The sequence below is a fragment of the Rhinatrema bivittatum genome, chromosome 3 (genome assembly GCF_901001135.1).
Source record: "Rhinatrema bivittatum chromosome 3, aRhiBiv1.1, whole genome shotgun sequence".
Taxonomy (NCBI): Eukaryota; Metazoa; Chordata; class Amphibia; order Gymnophiona; family Rhinatrematidae; genus Rhinatrema; species Rhinatrema bivittatum.
This window is the reverse complement of record NC_042617.1, coordinates 156,327,413-156,346,098: the sequence shown is the minus strand read 5'-3', so window position 1 is coordinate 156,346,098 and position 18,686 is coordinate 156,327,413. Positions and strand designations below refer to the sequence as shown.

At 44.1% G+C, this 18,686-nt stretch overlaps 1 long non-coding RNA gene across 1 annotated transcript in view; it reads left to right on the top strand.

Annotated features, from left to right (window-relative positions):
- The window catches only part of LOC115088710, a 39,106-nt gene extending 20,627 nt beyond the window's left edge, over positions 1–18,479 (top strand). Inside the window, exon 3 of the long non-coding RNA XR_003855830.1 lies at positions 17,900–18,479. This is a non-coding gene — a long non-coding RNA (uncharacterized LOC115088710). The remainder of the gene's footprint in view (positions 1–17,899) is intronic.
- Positions 18,480–18,686: the final 207 nt, after the last annotated feature.

The window sequence follows — 18,686 nt, the reverse complement described above, 5'->3', positions numbered from 1 at the left end:
ACAGTGCTCCATGCTTTGGGTTCTTAACTAAAGCCCTGAATCAGCCTATGACACTACATAGTGCCAGGAGCAGTGCAGGCATGCTGACAATCCATCATCATGTGCCATCCAGGACAGCGAGGGCATCCACCTCGGCACTAGGGAAAGACCGGGCCGAGCATCATGGCACTCATTGCCACCGGCACGGTAACCATCTGCCACCGACGCCATCCAAGACATCGGTGCTATCCTACTCGGTACTGGAGAATGCCTGGGCCGAGCAACATTGCTACTGCCACTGCTACTGTTCCACACAGTGCTGGCAGTCCTCGGTGCTCCAGAATGACCGGACCGAGTTCCGAGGAATTCTGCACTGGCATCACGATACATTGAGCCGCTGCAAAGATGGCCGGGTTCATGAGTCATAATGGCTCCCCTGTACCCGAGGCATTCCCCACCGACACCGGTGCGGGGTACTGATCCTCCACAAATTACTGTAGTAGCGCCAGACACGCTCAGCCTGTCTCCTGTGTACCTGCACTACCATACCAGGTTACAGAGTTGAGTTGGACGTTTACGTCCTTCAGGCTGTCCCTAGATGCCTCCTGAAATCCACGGAGCCATCGATCTTCACCGGCTCTTCCTTCTGCGATCCACAACGGATGGTAAGTACTCTAATCCTGCTTCAGCGACAATCCCATTGAGACCTGTTCTAAATCGGGCCATATGGTTCGAAAGGTTCTAGGTTGTCTTGTCTTCCAAGAACCGTATTAGTGTCACATATCACTATTGCCAGCTATGTCGGATACAATACTAAGAGAACCTTTCTACCAATCATTTGGGATTGCATCAGGACATCCTCCCGTTGTCAGCAACGGGACTCTGTACTGATTAATACTCTAGCTTCTGGTTCCTAATTAAGGACCGAAATCCCAGATGCATTCGCTGATCTGCTAAACACAAGATCCAGCAAACACTGCCTCAATTGCAAATCCACCTCGAGGCCTGGCAACAGGTCTTGATGTTTTCTTGTAGAGCACACAGAAATGCGGGTAAGACTTTTACCGCTCACGCTCCCGTGGGAGATTACATGATATCCAGATTATATCAGCCCTGCCAGTTGGACACCTCCTGGTCTCTCAACTTGCTGGATATCAGAGCGGCCACCCCACTTGGTACCAAGGTTCAGGGTACAGTCCCCCGGACGCTACAAAGCGCATGGGGGGGGGAGGGGAGTTTTAATTTCACTATTCTTTCTTTCAACAGAAAGTATTTACTCTCCACCCATCCTGGACCTCAGAAATATCAACTTTCTTTAGAAGGGACAGATAAAATGGTGTCTGTCATCACCATGCTTCCATACTGCAGGAAGGTTGCCTCTCTTCTCTGATCTTTCTATGTGCTTCATGGTGAGTCAATAATATTACAATTCCAAGCTTTGCCGGTTGCTTCAGCTTCGGCAACTTGGGTATTTCATTAAATCACTAGCAGTGACTGCTGTTTCTCTATGGAGTAAAACATCATTCACGCTTTTCCTTGCATGGACAGCTGCATAACAACAGTCAATCCAAGCAAGGAGCTCTATCTTCTTTACAACTCACTATAAATCTACTACTTGGGATTGCTGTTAACTACCATAAATCCCATATAGAACACTTCTGGACACCACAGTCACAACAAACTTCCTGTCCAACAATTGCACAGACATTCTGACAAATTCCTATATGTCTCTGCGCGCATACAACATAACCTCAGTCCCTCAATTCTTTCATTGCTGGGCCACAGGATTTTTTCACCATGCACTTTACTCATAAGTCCAGATTTGCTATGAGTAAGATTCAGTGAAATTTCAATTATCAGTGGATCTAAGCTGTTCAACCGCTTTCGTCCCTGATCCATATTGCAGATCTAGAACCAAAACCTAGGCTGGTCCTGCTCATGCTTGCATTTACTCAGAGTTGCAGAGTTCGAACTAACATCTTCTCAACCCAATATGCATCTATTCCGCTCCATGCCGAGTTTCACATCAACTTCCTGGAGCTTCGAGACATGAGTTATGCCTTTATGCCTTACAATACTGCCTCTGCAACAAACCTTTGTGCATATAGACAGCATAGTGACAATGTGGTATTTCCAACACACAAGCACGCACAACCTCTTAGCTGCTCTGCTAGGAAGCTGCGCAGCTCTACCCTTGGCCCTTGCTCACTCCATGCATCCCCAGGCCACTTATCTAACAGACTTACTGAACGCACTAGCAGTCCTTCTCCATATAGGTTTCCATCCTCTCAGATGGTCTCGGACTACATGTGTAGCGAGAAAAATCTTCTAGTGCTGAGGTCAACTGACCTTGCCCTCTGTGTCTGAATAGAACCATACGGTGGACAGATTCTACTCTCTACACATGTCTCCAATGCGTTCCCATGGACGCCTTTGCTGCAACAAAGGCCTCTTATATGTGTCTCTTTCGATGCCTCTCATAGCCAGCACTCTTATTATGCTGCACTGGGACGGGGTTCACTGTTTCTCAGACCCACGTCCCGGCCGAGACCAGTATGCTTTCCCATACTTCTCAATCTATCACACCAGTAACCAATTCGCCTTCTCAGAGGTCAGTCTCATATCATGGACTCACTGATGTTCTCAGGTACTGGTAGCGTCACAAAAACCTTCCACACATAAATCTTACCATTCAAAATGTCATGATTTACCACATGGCGCATACAAAAGGGTATTACCCCCTTTTTTATTACACCACTCTTTTCTCTTACTCTCTCGGATTCTGCTCCCCAGACATCCTCCTCATGGGTACTCCTCGGTTCCAGTTGGCATACCTCTTGGGAGTGGGGATACCCGATTAACGGTTCAACCCCTTCCGAGTCAGCTTACCATGGGTTATCCACTGATTAAGCTGCCTCTATTTTTACTAGTTACGGAATGGGGCCTATATTTAGTGCTTACAAGACTCATACGCTCCCCGTTCGAGCCTTGCCATTCCTCTCACTTAACAGTCTGGCATGGGAAATTGTTTCCCTCATAGTCATCACTTCTGCCAACAGGGTCAGTGAGTTCCACACCTTGTTACATACTTACCCGACCCTGCATTCCTCCGTGACCGAGTGGTCTTACGTATTCAACTTCATATCCTTCTTAAGATAGACGCAGCATCTCACCTTACTCAGAATATACTCTGCCCACTCACCAGAGCGAGAGGGTTTTCCACTCCTTTGACTGTAAAAATGCACTTGCATTCTATCTAGACCACACTACACTCCATAGGAATTACACCTAACTCTTTCATTCTGTGGCAAAAGACAAGCTGCGAGTTCCAGTGGGCAAACAGACCTATTCCTCCTAATTGATGGTCTGTATCTCTTTTTCCTACCAACAAGCAGGCATTTCACTACAACACCGTGTGTAACCACACTCTGTTAGGGCTGTACCAGCCTCAATAACTGACCTTCGACCGGTGCCGCTTGTACATATTTGTAAAGCTGCGACCTGGAGCTCTCTCCATACCTTCGCAGCCCATTATTGGTTTTACATGTATAGTAACTGCTTTAATAATTCAAGACTGTTATGTTCAGTTGTTTCACTGTCTAATTGGGCACAATAGATCCTTAACTAAAAACATTATTCAAATTTGTTAATTCACAGGTATTACAGGTCATCTAATCCTATTAAGAATAATTTCAGAATTTCTTTTCGTGTGAGTCTGAAATTAAAATCTGTTTCTCATCACAATTGAAGGAGCTAGGCAGTTTCTCTCTGCAAAGCAGTGTTTGGGAGCTGGTCCGGAGCATAAGGTGCCTCGTGGCTCAGAGCAAGAATCTCGGGTCCATTTCACGTTGGTCACAGGAGAACAGGCAAAGATGGGGCAGCCTCAGCAAAGTTGACTTTTAGGACATTGGCTGTTGGTGATATGCTTGCCATTGGTAATAGTGGGCTGGTTGGCTGGCTAATTTATTCTCACTAGACAAGTCATAGTCTATGCCTATGGATGAGTGCCAAGCTCAGCTTTTCATTGGAGGTCCTTTTTTTTTTCTTCTTATAAAAGTGAAGGGTTAATTTTTACAGAGAAGACTGTATAATCTCAAGAATGTTTTAGAGACAAACAGAGAACCAATCAGTTTCCAAGCTCTTTCTCTCAGGCAACGCCAAAGGCAGACAGTCTGCTGGGATTGCCAAAAGAAGTTTTGTAACCTAGGCAGCTTTTGCAATGTCTGCATTTCTGTCTTAAAGCATAGAGCACAATATCCAAAATTATTATTCCATTTTGGTTCAGAGAGAACAGGCTCCTTTAACATATGCTTTCTGGGAATTATGGTCTAAATCGTGCCTGCATCCCCCAGGACACACATTTCCCCCTCAGTGAGTGTTAGGCTCACAGTGTCTGAATTTTCATGCTGGTCTCACATAAGCCCAGCGTGACTGGGTGTGCATACCGTGCATTTGCAAGGAGCGGCACACCCGGGGAGGTGGCGGGCTGGCGGCAGCAGGAGAGGCTGCGGGCTGCCAGCAGAGCCTAACCAGCCGGAGACTAAAGAAGAGAGTGTGGGCCTCCTGATCTCTTCGGGCCGTAGCTCCCACCGATCTTCCTGCTGGGGGGGAAGGGAGCGGCAGTTGTGTGCAGGCTTGCGCGCATGCATGCCTATACCCGGAGGGACCCAACTTCTGGTTATGGGCATGTGTGCAGACATGAACGTGCACAGCTTCCGCACCCTCCCACCCAAGCATGAAAATCGGTGGGCTGTATCTCCCAAAGACAGCAGGAGGCCCGTGGGGCCATGTTGGAGCTCATTCCACCACGGCCCGAAGACAGCACAAGAGGCCCGCAGGACCGTGGTGGAGCTCATCCCACCATGGCCTGATGCTAACAGGAGACCATGTGGGTAAGATGGTATCTTTGTATGAATGAGTGAGAGCCTATGTATATCTGAGAGCCTGCTTGTGTGTGAATGTGTGTGTCTATGTGAGATCCCATGTGTGTGTGTGTGTGTCTGTGTGAGAACTGTGTGCCTGTGAATGTGTCTGTGTGAGAGCTTGTGTGTTTGTGTATGTTTGTGTGCCTGTGAGAGCTTATGTGTCACATATAGGCTCTCACGAGCATGCACACACACATACACACATAAAGTATCTGTGAGGGTGAGGGAGAGGCAGCCTGTATATGTTAGAGAGAGGGAGTGTGTGAGAGAATGAATGTGTTATTGTGCATGTATATGAGAGAGAAGATAACATTTGTGCGGCCCTTCCTCCCCCAATCCATGACAATCTCAGGGTGACTGGAAATCAGATCCCAGGTATGGAGAGCAGATTTTGAAATCTTTATTAGTTTTAATTATTGAGTGTAATTTCATGATTCTGCTCTTTTGAAATATTTATTTTTGGGGGGAGAGGAATAGAACTTTTTTAATTGGATTTTTTATTCATCAGATTTTTAAAATATTTTTTTGTATTTGGGAAATTTTTTATATTCTATTTATTAACTGGTTTGAAATATTCTTTTTATGAATATGACTTTGCTATTATGATTAATGTTTTATATTTCTTGATTTTATTTCTTTTATGAAGAATGGTAATGTTTCTATTTTCCATTGTTGCTCTGCATGTAGAGGCTGGCTTGTTGTGGGTTCAGTTCTTCCCAGCATGTTTCTGTTTATACTTTCTGATCTCTTTATTCTGTTTTTGGTCTGGGTTTCTCTGTGTTCTGCATAAGAATCTACTGTCTGGTGGGAGAAGAAAGCAGATAGGAGTTAGCAATCTGTATGGATCAACTCCTGGAGACGGAGGAGTTAGCAATCTCCAGACAGTAGAGAATCTTCAGAGTGTTTAGGAACATGGGCCCTCGAGGAGCGAGTACCATTTCCTATCGGCAATCTGAAATAAAGAAAAGAGAGCGAGGCCCCCGAGGAGCGGGTACCCCTAGTAAGTCCGAGGAGGCAGAGTAGCTTGGACGAATCCTTGCTAACTCAATTCGTTAGCAAATACTGAGACCTTTTATATTGGAAGCGGGTGACGTCATCTCAGGGGGAAGCTCCCGAGGTTCGCGCCCTTGCTGGTACATAAATCGGAGCGCGCGTGCGCCCTACATCATCAGGAACATGGCGGATCCGCAGCGTCGTGCCCTTCCGGGGATGACGGAGAAAGACGGCAAGAAGACTTCGCAGCAGCTAGCAGTCCATCAGACCCGGAGGGAGTCGCCACAGAGGTAGAGAGGGCGGAGTGAGGGCATCGAGCAGCGACGGATGCAACAGTCTGACCCAACATGACACATCTTGTGTTCTTAACTAAGGATAGCATGACTGGAAAACAATAACTGCACATGTGGAGGCTAATGTCAGTTATAATACATGTAGTACAAGGGAAAATGTGAAGAATTAAACCACATGAACTTTCCTTCCTGTTTGAAGTGGTAGGAAGAGCAAGAAGCGTACATCAGCAGATGCCTCTCTACAAATGTCATATGTTCACTTTTATGGTGGCAAAGAAACACATTCCTTCTCAAAATATGTCCCTAGACTCATTTCTTTGGGGGCCACTACTAGGAGTTCTCAAGCCTCTCATGCTGGGCTGGTGGAAGGGTATTAGGCACCCTAGGTGAACCTTCAGCTGGTGCCCCCTCCAAGATTTAGATAATTAAACTCAACACTCAGGATGACTCCACCACCACCCCTCCCAGAATAAAACCCATAATTGGACATCATACTTTTAAATACTACACTTTGTTATATTATGTATCTATATGTGTGTGTATTTATATAAATATATATATATATATATATATACACACACACACAGATATACAGTACATAATACAACATTTTAGAAATCATTTCACAGTATTGATGAATGTGTCATCTGTGATTTTGTTTTCAGGGGTAGATGGAAAAACAAATGAAGAAATACATAGATTTTTAAATGAAAAGAAATCAATACTGCATTGCCTGAAGGTAATCTCTGAAATTGCTGACTGGCTGGGCTAAAATAGGATGTTTTCCCATACTACCCACCATACAAAAATAATTCAAATTCTGTTATCACTTCAGTAACTCTGACACATACTCCTGTTTCCAAGCATTTTGTAAAGTAACGGAAAACCCTGCAAAAAAGTCTCTCAGAACCTACCTAACAAATCTGGCATAACAAAACAGCACTAACACCCAGAACAGCAACAACCCTATGTATTAAAAATGCAAACCTGTAAATATTACATCTGCCCTTAGAACACCAATACTACTATTAGTACTATTAAAAAATTATAAACTGCTAGAGGTGTATACAGAGCTGTACAGATACACATAAGAGATTGTAAGCACCTTGGAGCAGGGACTAGTCGAGACACACAGACAAGACAAATAAATATTTGGAAAGAATAAGGGAAAACATTTAGGGCTTCATTTTCAAAGCAAAGAATGAGCGTGGAATCTTGTTGTACGCGCATGAATGATGCTCTGAAAATCAATTAGGAGGTTGTAAAATTAAGCATAAAACCCCATTCCATGAGTACTTTTACTTGCACTAGCAAGAGGTATAGCAAGGGGACAGAGTTGGGAATTGGGAATCAATAATAAACTCCAGGTTTCATACCATAGTAAGAATACAGATAGGGACATTGTCTAACATAAAACCATTCAGAGGATGCGGGACTAAAGTTTGACGGATCCATGGGGCTTTTGTCTTATTAAGATTGCTAATATATTTTTAAATGGTTTTAATTGCTTGCAGATAATCAATCATAGAAAACAGAATGACCGAATCAGGTGGGTCAATCGAAAAAATAAATTGTGTGCAAGAGTTGCTAGTGTATCCCAAATGATGCAAGCAATTTGGCTAGAAGAGGCAGCCGATATGGCAGATCCCTGTGGAGCCCCTTATTTCAGGAGTAACCATTCAGAGACAGATGAACCAAACAGACCTGCTACGCTCGCCCAGTTAGGAATGAAAAAAAACAAAACAATTAAGAATGAGTATGCCAAGCCCTGATCCAGTTAATTGCTTGAGTAAAACGATAAAATCAGTGGTATCAAAAGTGGCTGTGATATCTAAAAGTGCCATCAGATAGGCTTTCCCAGCATCTAATCTCTGTCATAAAAACAGCCAAGATCAAAAGAAGCATAGTTTCCGTGCTGTGAGCCTTGTGAAAGACATAGCAGGATGAATAAGAATTAAATACTCCTCTAAAAAGTCAGACTTGGCTCTGTACAATTTTTTCCAGAACCTTTGCCGAAAAAGCCAAATTAGAAATAGGTAAAAAATTGCAGGCTCTGTAGGATCAATAGAAGGCCTTTTGAAAAATCTAGGAATAAAGCATAAGGGTACAGCCCTCACTTAGGGGGTCAATGCAATATCAAGCGCGAAAAAGCATGCATCCAAACTGGGTGCATGGTTTTTCAACACACTCACATCCCTCTCTCCTGTGCGCCCAATGCAATAGGCAAATGAGCTGCTGCACTAAAAAAGATGTGCTAGAGATAAATTGTGCGTCCCTAGCATGTCCACGGCACCGGGCGCTCAGGAGATGTGGCTGTGCCCAAGTTTTGAGCATCCATTTTCCTAGCCCACGAACAGCCACAGGTTAGGAAAACGGACACTTGTAAATTAAGCTTCTGTTTTTCTAACTTGACCGCCACCAAGATTTTTTTTTTCATGCTGCTTCCTGTGGAACCACAGAAACCCAGTAATTTTTTGAGCCCTTGATGCGTGTTAATTCTTGGGTGTAAAAACATGCATGTAAGGTATACGGCGAGTTTTTGCATTGGGGGCAATAGCTAATAGCCTTATCTACATGGCATTTACATGTGATGAGTGCTATTAGCCAGAAGTGTGTTTGGATGCACTAATCCCCTTTTTGCATCGGGTTTTAGTCTAGCGCATCCAAAACGCTCGTTCAATCTCGGGCTAACCTGTGTCCTACCCTGAGCACATGATATTGCATCAGCTCCTGAAAGAAGAAGGGCAGGACAAAAAGTTCAAGAATGGCTTTAATCAGCCAACCAGGGCAGGTATCCAAGAAGAGGTTTTTAAAGTTTCAAAAAGATATTCTGGGTGGAACAGGGTGGAAATTGCCCCATAAAATGTCAGGTAATTTTGTCAGAGGGAAAACTGAGTGCAATTAGAAACTTTATCAGAGAAAATGTAGCAACAGTATCAATCGCATCAGAGGTAATCAGAACTTCTGATCCATATATCTGGTGACAGATGCCATTTCAGTACCATTGAATTTCCAATAGTCATATAGATTGCTCCTAACCCCTATGTGGTAGATATTCAAGATCTAGGCACCTAACCTACGGAAATAAGCACCTAGATTTGCATACATGAACATTTTCCATGCTGCGTTCCTAGATTTAGGCACCAATTATTTCTAGTTTCCTAAACAGTGGGTGAGGCCAGGGACAGGTTCAGGTCAGGCAAAGCAAATTAGGTACACACAGTGCTGATTTCCAGCGCTAGACAATTAACTTAGGTCTCTAAATGTAAACAAATACATAGAAGATCTAAATGTAAGCACATTCGTTTTAGGCCCTTAAATTGGGAAAATTTTCAGCTTAAAACATAATAACTAAGGGATGAATTTTAAAGGCCCAGTGTGTGCCAAAGCCAGGAGATACGTGCAAAGGTCGGGCCGGCCTGCACCGTGTATATTTTAAAAGGCGCCTGCGTATGTGCATACAATTTTTTTCTGAAAAGGGGCGGGGAATGGGCGTGGTCTGCGCGGGGAAGGGGCATTCCAGGATTCATGAATGAAACCGGCACGGACTCGGAGGGAACTGGGGAAGGCCGGGATGCGTCGCCGCGCAAAGTTAGCATAAATGATCTCCCCTTTGTGCACGCTGCACGCACATGTGCGCATGGATTATAAAATCCGGTACGCATGTGCGTGCGCATGTATTAAAATCTACCCCATATGTTATAATGTGGCTGTGCCCTTTGGTGCGAGCTGGCATACGTGCATACATGTGCACCTGTGTGCTGGTATCAAAGTTACCATTCCCGCTTGTCTGAAATTTCAATTAATTTTAGGAACCTGAAACTGAAATGCCTAGATCAGAGATTCCCAAACCTGTCCTGGGGGACTCCCAGCCAGTCATGTTTTCAGGATATCCACAATGAATATGCATGAGACAAAATGTACATACTATTGTAACCGTCTCTTTTTAGTCAGTAAGGAGGTCCAGACAACTGATCCGTAAAGATAGACTTTTATTGCCAGCAAGATGCAGCTAAGACAAAGGCTCAGTACAACTGCATGCCCCTCCCCTTCAGGAACAGACTCTTAAGCACTTTACAGTTCTTATCTTTTACACATGCGTTCTAAGCATTGCTGAGCAAGCATATTCCGGCTGAAGGGGCTACTGACCCCCTCCCTAGACACCCTGGAACTTTCGTGAAACTTCTCCCAAGTTCTGCAGGAGAGGCTGCTGGGACTTGCAGTTCTGGAAAGGAATTCGCGAGTCTGCAGTAATACAGCCCATCACATAATACATCCATTGTTCTAATCTAGGTTACAGCAGTGAAAGCTTATCAGAGAATAAGAACAGCGAAGCCAAAAAATGAAAATGTGCAATGTGCTGACAGAGAGTTTCTCAATGTCCTAATTACAGCTGTATTGCAGACTGTAAGTAAACCCGTCATGAAGCAGGGAATTCTGGTACATGAAGTCCTTTGTCAGGTTGAAGCGTTCAGACCCCTTCATTCCCCCCTTTGATACTTATCATTCTTTATGAAAAGTATCACACCATCACAACGCAACTGTGGAGCTGAAAGAAACAGAAACAAGAAAAATTAGCAATTTGAGTTCTCAGGGGGCCCTAATTTCCCAAACAGTCCGATGGTTTCTTCACGGGTTTGAGACGGATGGGCCCTAATGGCTCCACCCCCCTTTGTAGCCCGAACTTGTCATGTATGGGAAGATGGCCCAGGATAAAACATGAGGATGGTTAAACAGGTTCTATAGGCTCAGAGGAATACATGTACAGTAACAGGAGCTGCGTGGCTGTATTGCGTTCAGCAATGTCCTCCATCATCCGACGAAGGCGGTTTGAGCAAGAAAGGAATAATTCAGGGTCCTAAAAGACAAAACAGAATTAAACTGGCTAGGATAACAAACAAGCTCTTAAATCCACCGATCATGGAAAACCAACCATGGAATCCATTGGTCCAGTCCCAAGCACTATTCCATTGCTGGACAGGGACGTGTGCCATCTTGACCATGCGATCAGTGATGTCTTGGATAACCTTGTTTTGGTCATCTACCTGTAAACAACAATTGGAGAGGTTAAATGTTCCACAAACCCTCCTTTCTGGGCCAGAAGGTAATCTAAAACCAATCTATTCTGGTACACTGCAGTCATAATTTTGGTATTTTGTTTTGCCCAGAGTTTAAGAGCGAAAGCAGTCGTTGGTGATGAGCTCCAGGACTGCCTGAAGCCTGATGATTCGATGCAATTAATACTGCTTGGAAGGGTTCCCGAGTTGCCCCTTTTTGCTGCTTCATCTGCTCTCTGATTTCCTTGACAATAGGGTTTGATTTCCTGGTGTGTGCTTTTCCATGCATTACAGCCACCTTGCGAGGTAGCCAAACTGCGTCTAGTAATTCACGTACTTCTGATGCATTGTTCAATTGTTTTCCCTCTATAATGCTCCATGCACTTGGATTGTAAGGAAGGCATATTTAGAGTCTGTATAGATATTTACAGTTTTTCCTTCTGCCAACTGCAGAGCTCGAGTAAGGGCAATTAGTTCAGCTTTTTGTGCAGACGTTCCTGGGGGAAGAGGTTGAGCCTCAATGATTTCATCTTCGGATACAACAGCATATCCAGCAGAACGTATCTCATGAATGATTTGGCTGTTCCCATCAGTGAATAAAGTCCAAGCTCCTTGCCAGGGGTGATCCCTCAGGTCTGGTCTACTGTAATGTATTGTAGTCATGACTTCTTCACAATCATGGGCAACTGGTTCAGGTGCCGGCATAAGAGTGGCCGGGTTCAAGTTTTTGCTGTCCTGTATTTGAAGTTCAGGTGTTTCACACAGTAAGGCTTAATACTTGACGAGACGTGAATTAGTCATCCATTTTGGTCCATGGGTCTCTAGCAGTCCTTGGATAGTATGAGGAGTTGTTACTTGTAAAATCTGTCCAAATGTTAGCTTAACAGCTTCGGGTATCAGTAAGCATGCAGCAGCAATGCTTCGGAGGCATCCCGGCCATCCTTTTGCAACATTGTCCATTCCTTTTGACAGATATGCAACAGGTCGTTCCCATGATCCTAAACTTTGAGTCAATACCCCAATGGCCATTCCCTTTTTCTCATCGACGAATAGATGGAATGGTTTCATTACATCTGGCAATCCTAAAGCAGGTGGTTCAATTAAGGCTTCTTTTAGTTGACGTAAGCTTGCCAGTTCGTTTCCTTCCCACTGGAAGGGTTGAGATCCTGCTTCTTTACCCCGCAGCTTGTCGTATAGGGGTTGGGCAATAACTGCATAGTTAGCAATCCACAGCCTACAGTATCCTGCAGCTCCAAGGAACACCCGGAGCTCTTTCTTGCAAGTGGGTACAGGTTGATCTCTTATAGAACTGGTGCGAGAAATCCCCAGACATCGGGTTCCTCCACGTATTTGGAAGCCTAAATACTCTACTTCCAATTCACAGATTTGCGCTTTCTTTTTACTTGCACGATACCCTTTTGAGTACAACGTCTTTAGCAGCTGAAGAGTGGATACCGCACATTCGAGGTACGTCTCTCGAAACAACAGAAGGTCATCCACGTATTGTATGACTGGCCCATACTTTACTTGATACATCTTTAAGTCTTTTGCCAGTTGCTCACCGAACAGCGTAGGTGAGTGCCTAAACCCTTAAGGCAACCTAGTCCATGTGTACTGCTGCTTTTACTCCAGTATCTGCATTTTCCCATGTGAAAGCAAAAATCTTTTGACATTCCTCCGCTACCGGAACGGAGAAGAAGGCATCTTTCAGATCAATGACACTGTACCACTTTGATGCAGGAGAGACTTGGGCAAGGATTGAATATGGATTTGGGACGAGGGCTACTAGATCTGCTACTTGACTATTCACTTTTCTTAAGTCTTGTACTGGTCGATAGTCATTTGATCCAGGCTTCTTTACGGGCAACAAAGGGGTGTTCCAAGCAGATCGGATTCGCCGGAGAATGCCCAAATCATACAGTCTTTGCAGATGTATCTGGATTCCTTGCCTGGCCATATATGGAATGGGGTATTGAGGTTGATTAATCACCTGTGCATTCTGTTTCATCTCTATCCATATGGGGGTAGCGTCGATAGCTATTCCTCCCGGGTTCTGTTCGAACCATACTTGGGGTACACTATCCATCAGTTGTCTTCGTTTTTGTTGAGGGGGTGTTGTTTTCATATCGATGTTTGATGGTTCGTTCGACTATGGTAAGATGTAGTCTCCATTCTTCTTGGAGGGGATAGATGAGTATCACTGGATGGTCCCCGAAGGAGGCTTTAACTTCCCCTGTTGGTTGAAATCTCAATGTGGTCTGAGGCTTACACAGCAGGTTCCATCCGATAAGGGATACCATGGTCCCGCCTACTTGTATAGTTCATTCTTTCTGCAGAGGGGCAGTGAGTACCTGACCTGAGGCACCCACTATAGAAACAGTCTCTTTCGTAGATCGTTGGCCTCTGAGTCCAACAGGCCCCTGATTTTTGTTGTGTTACCTCGTGGATCTCCACCAGAGGGTCAGTGGGGATTCTTCCCTCCCGGTCTCTTCAGGCTGTATGCTCCTTGTCGCCTCCCCCTGCCAGTGGGGGTTGTCCGATCTCCTTCCTCCTCGGCCCCTTTGTGTCGGTGCAGGTCCATTTTTGTCGTTAGTATTCACTGCAGGGCTCCCGTATTTCTTTTGCCATTCTTCACAGTCTCTCTTCCAATGGCCTTCATTTTTGCAGTACGCACACTGATTCTTTCCCAAAGGGGGGTCTTGTTCCCCCTCCTCTTCGCGGTCTGCCATTGTCTTGGCTCCTTCCCGTCCGAGTGTCCTCGAGAGCGGCGGCTAACAGTCACTTTCTCCTTCATATGTCTACTTGCTTCTCTCTTTTCTCTTCCACTTCTCTATTTCCACATACCTAGTCTGCTATAGCTTTTAACTGGCTGAGGCTCATGCCCTCAAAGCCTTCGGCCTTCTGCAGCTTCTTTCGGATGTCGGGTTTCTATTATTAAGTTCCTGGTTGCAGGGACGGGCCCTTTTCTTCTCTTCCTGATCCCTGTTCCCATACATCTCAAAATACGATGAAAAGATCACTGTCCATCTGGAAATTGAATAGGTGACCTGCGCCTGGAGGCAAGTCAGTTCTGACGAGGCTGAGAAGCTGCAAAACATTGCTTCCTTCTTACTTGTAAGTTTGGCATTGGGTTAATTCAATAAAGTCAACCTGGATCTGCAGGCTTTAGGTGTGCAGGAGTGATGATCAAACCCTTGGAAGCCTTGTACCAATTACATTGCAACCACTAAGAACATATGGTAATAGCCAGAGCCCAGCCCCCACCAGTGGTAAAAGAACATAATTGCAATATATATATATATATATGTGTGGGGGGGGGGGCCACCACTTTATCATTTGGGCCGACTCATATTTGCTCTTGTTCCTAATCTTGCATAGTGGCCCCTTCTCTTGCCCACAACTTCCAATAATCCTTAACTTGCGCCTGCCACTGAATCAAAATTTTTAATATTAAGTCTTTGTTTTCTCCGGTTTTTTTTTTTTTTTTTTTTTACAAACGGCATCCTGTAATTCCCACAGTCAGAACTGCAGCTGTCTTATCTTGCCGCTTGCTATGCTCTGTATATTTAACAAAGCTTTAACAAAGGTCCCATTCTTAATCATTTCTCCTCTAATTTTCCCAGAGACAGCTTCAAAATAAACTGCGTCAGCAAAAGAGAGTTCATACTTTATCATGCGTTCCAATGTAACTTTTAAATAACAGATAATATATAGGAGACAAGTAAGAACAATAATTAACATGGTATTAGAGAATAGAAAGATAAGCATAGGGAGGACACTGGGATAGAAGATATGAGAAAACTAAAACTTCTGATTAGCAATGCCAGCATGAAACGCACAGCCATATTGAATGCCTACGCACTACGTACTGACGCGCAGTGGGACGCACCACCATTCCACTTTGTACTGTAACAATTAATTTGCTGCTATAAAATGTCTTAAAAATAGCCTGCATCATAAGGCACTAAATGATTTGTAAGGGACCCTTGGTTCTGGTATTTCTTTGCAAGTAGCAATCCTTTGTCAGATTACAGACAGTTTTAGCAAGGACCTTGGAGAGTAAATTTAATCAGCAGAAACTCGGAGCTACAAAAACTTCAACTTCTGTGAAACAGCCACAATTCTATCTTTATTCACATACGCACACCATCAACTAACTTTCAATAATGTTCTGTTAAAACAAACGAAACAATTTTTCTCTCTCTTTGTCTTCATTACCCAGGCTAGCCCAATGTCCTTTTTTTTTTTTTTTTTTCTTCTTTCTCTCTTCTCTCTCTGGCTCGATCCCCTCCTCTCTCCTGTAATTATCTCTGCTGTTAACCCTTAACTGCCATCAAGTTCTAAACTTCAACACCAGTAAATGCATTCTTCAGCAATCAAATCAGTATTTTAACTTAACACTGTAAATTAATTAGTTGTATAGTAGTCTTGTGCAGCATCTGTAAACCAAAACTCTTCTTATTAGGGTTTAAAACAATTAAAAAAATCCCTGGTACATGTGCTTGCAATTCACAGATAGCAGTTACATACATTACAATCCTTAATTAATAATTTGAAAACCCAAACGTACCAGAGAAATGTTATAGGGGTTAAACTGTCCCGCTGAGAAGCAGTCTCTGCCCAGCCAAATTAGTTAACTGTCAAGCTCCCAGCAGCAGCAGCTAACTGCCGTTGTTCAGCACACATATACAGATAAGTAATTCACAATCACTTTTAATAAATTTTCCTTAAGTAAAAATAGTCTGCATCACCAGAGTAGATCAAACACAGTAGAATTTTTTTTTTTACAAGTACCTTACAGACAGACAGACACTGGGGACTTCCGGTTCCCCATTTTGCGTACTTGAGTTACCATTACGAGGGCGGCTCCCTCTACTAGCTTTTTTGCCCACGTCGGAGGATTTTCAATAACTGCTATCCATGCGGTTATATACGGAATATCCTCAGGGCAACCCGGATTCCCTTCTTGTATAACTATTTTCTGGACCCTCGTGGCCGTTTGGAAATTGAAAGTTCCTACCGGAGGCAAATTTACACACAAACTGGGCCACCTATGGGTACATTGTTGAATCATTCCGGGTTTAGTACATTTATGCCTATCGAACACTTCACTATAGTGCTCCGTCATGATTTTTAATGGAGTAGAACCGCCCCCTCCCATTAGGATAGAGTCACAGACAAAGGAGGGAAGGGAAGACGGATAGGTAAGGGGTCCGTATCCGTCAGACACAAAAGGGTCACTTTCACACAACAAGAAACCTATTCCCACTATCGTATGCGTTACTTCTTTTTCCTCTTTTTATGCGCGTGGCTTTCGGAATGCAATTCCTACCAAACCACCGCTTGGGGTGTGATCAAAGCCCCCTCGGTCCCCTCACGGATGGACCGGTTATTTGCTACTCTTTTAGCTATTCTTCACTTTTCCCATCATTCCCATAATACTCGCCTGCAGGGTTCTTCCGATCGTCACGAAAGCCTTCTTCCCAGATCACCAGCCCAAAGGTCTCAGAGGATCTCCGTGGAATGACCCCCTCAGATACCTGATCACTGAACTCAGCGGTGGCCACTCACCAGGCAAGTCTGGGGGATCACTCCGCCACAAAATCCCCTGGACCAACTGGGGGGCTAAAATAGCGTCCCCGGTACCTCCTGGCTGAGGCTCGCCAAATGTAACCGTCTCTTTTTAGTCAGTAAGGAGGTCCAGACAACTGATCCGTAAAGATAGACTTTTATTGCCAGCAAGATGCAGCTAAGACAAAGGCTCAGTACAACTGCATGCCCCTCCCCTTCAGGAACAGACTCTTAAGCACTTTACAGTTCTTATCTTTTACACATGCGTTCTAAGCATTGCTGAGCAAGCATATTCCGGCTGAAGGGGCTACTGACCCCCTCCCTAGACACCCTGGAACTTTCGTGAAACTTCTCCCAAGTTCTGCAGGAGAGGCTGCTGGGACTTGCAGTTCTGGAAAGGAATTCGCGAGTCTGCAGTAATACAGCCCATCACATAATACATCCATTGTTCTAATCTAGGTTACAGCAGTGAAAGCTTATCAGAGAATAAGAACAGCGAAGCCAAAAAATGAAAATGTGCAATGTGCTGACAGAGAGTTTCTCAATGTCCTAATTACAGCTGTATTGCAGACTGTAAGTAAACCCGTCATGAAGCAGGGAATTCTGGTACATGAAGTCCTTTGTCAGGTTGAAGCGTTCAGACCCCTTCACTATGGAGGCAGTGATGCTAATCTAACTCATGCATATTCATTGTGGATATCCTGAAAACCCAGCTGACTTGTGCCCTCCAGGACAAGTTTGGGAACCATTGGCCTACATTATGCACTTGGGTTTCTACCTCTATACTACCCAGAATGTTAAATTTAATGCTTCAGTTTCTTCAAGGCAAGAAAGATCTGGCATTCTTGGAAGGGCTCAACTACAAAAGATATATTTTTTCTGGTTTTATATTTAAGTGTTGGGACTTAATTTTGAAAAAGTGATTTTTAAAATTGTTTTTCACTTTTAAATTTTGCAAAAAGGGAGATTTTTAAAATTTCTTTTCTGTTTTCTGGGTTATTATTGCTCTGGAATGAAGGGGGTCATAGGACAAAGGTTAAAGGTAGACTCCAGAGTAATCTAAGAAAATATTTCTTTACAGAAAGGGTGGTGGACACAAGGAATATCCTCCTGGTGAAGATGGTAGAGACAAGACAATATCGGAATTCAAGAGAGCATGGAAAAAGCACAGAGGATCTCTGAGGCAGCGCAACTATAGAGCTGAGCAGGAGATGTGGATGGGCAGACTGAATGGGTCATATATGGTCTTTATCTGTCATTATGTTCTAAGTTTCTCAACCCTATCCTGGGGGTACACCCTAACTAGTTTGGTTCTCAGGCTATCTGAAATGAATATGCATGAGATGGATTTACATGTAATGGAGGCCCAGTGTAGGCAAAAGTTTTCCATGCATATTCTTTGTGGCTATCCTGAAAATCAGACTTGTTAGGTGTGCCTCCAGAGCTGGGTTGGGAAACATTGGCTTAACTAACTGGAGGGCCTTATGATTGATAAAGCTGCTGCCTCTAGAACAGAAGGTTGCAATTCAGGTGTTTCCTCACATTTTGCACTGAGTTACAGTGCCACAACTGTCCTTTTATTATGGGTTGTTTTTTTTTGTTTTTTTTTTTAATATAGTGCTCACCATCTCAATTTCCTTCTGAGTGAGACACAAACACTGCTGCTGAAGATCCTCTGAACCTTGGCCAAAACCAGTAGGCTAGTCACCTCAGTCCTTCTCTCTCTCCACTTTTTGTATACTGTAGTTCCCTGCCAGTAGTATATTACTACTCTCCATTCTTGTTTCTTACCACCTGCTTTACCTTCCAATTGTCAGTGTACCATGCCCTCCCATACACTGTCTTCAGGTTCACCAGGCAGACTGTGG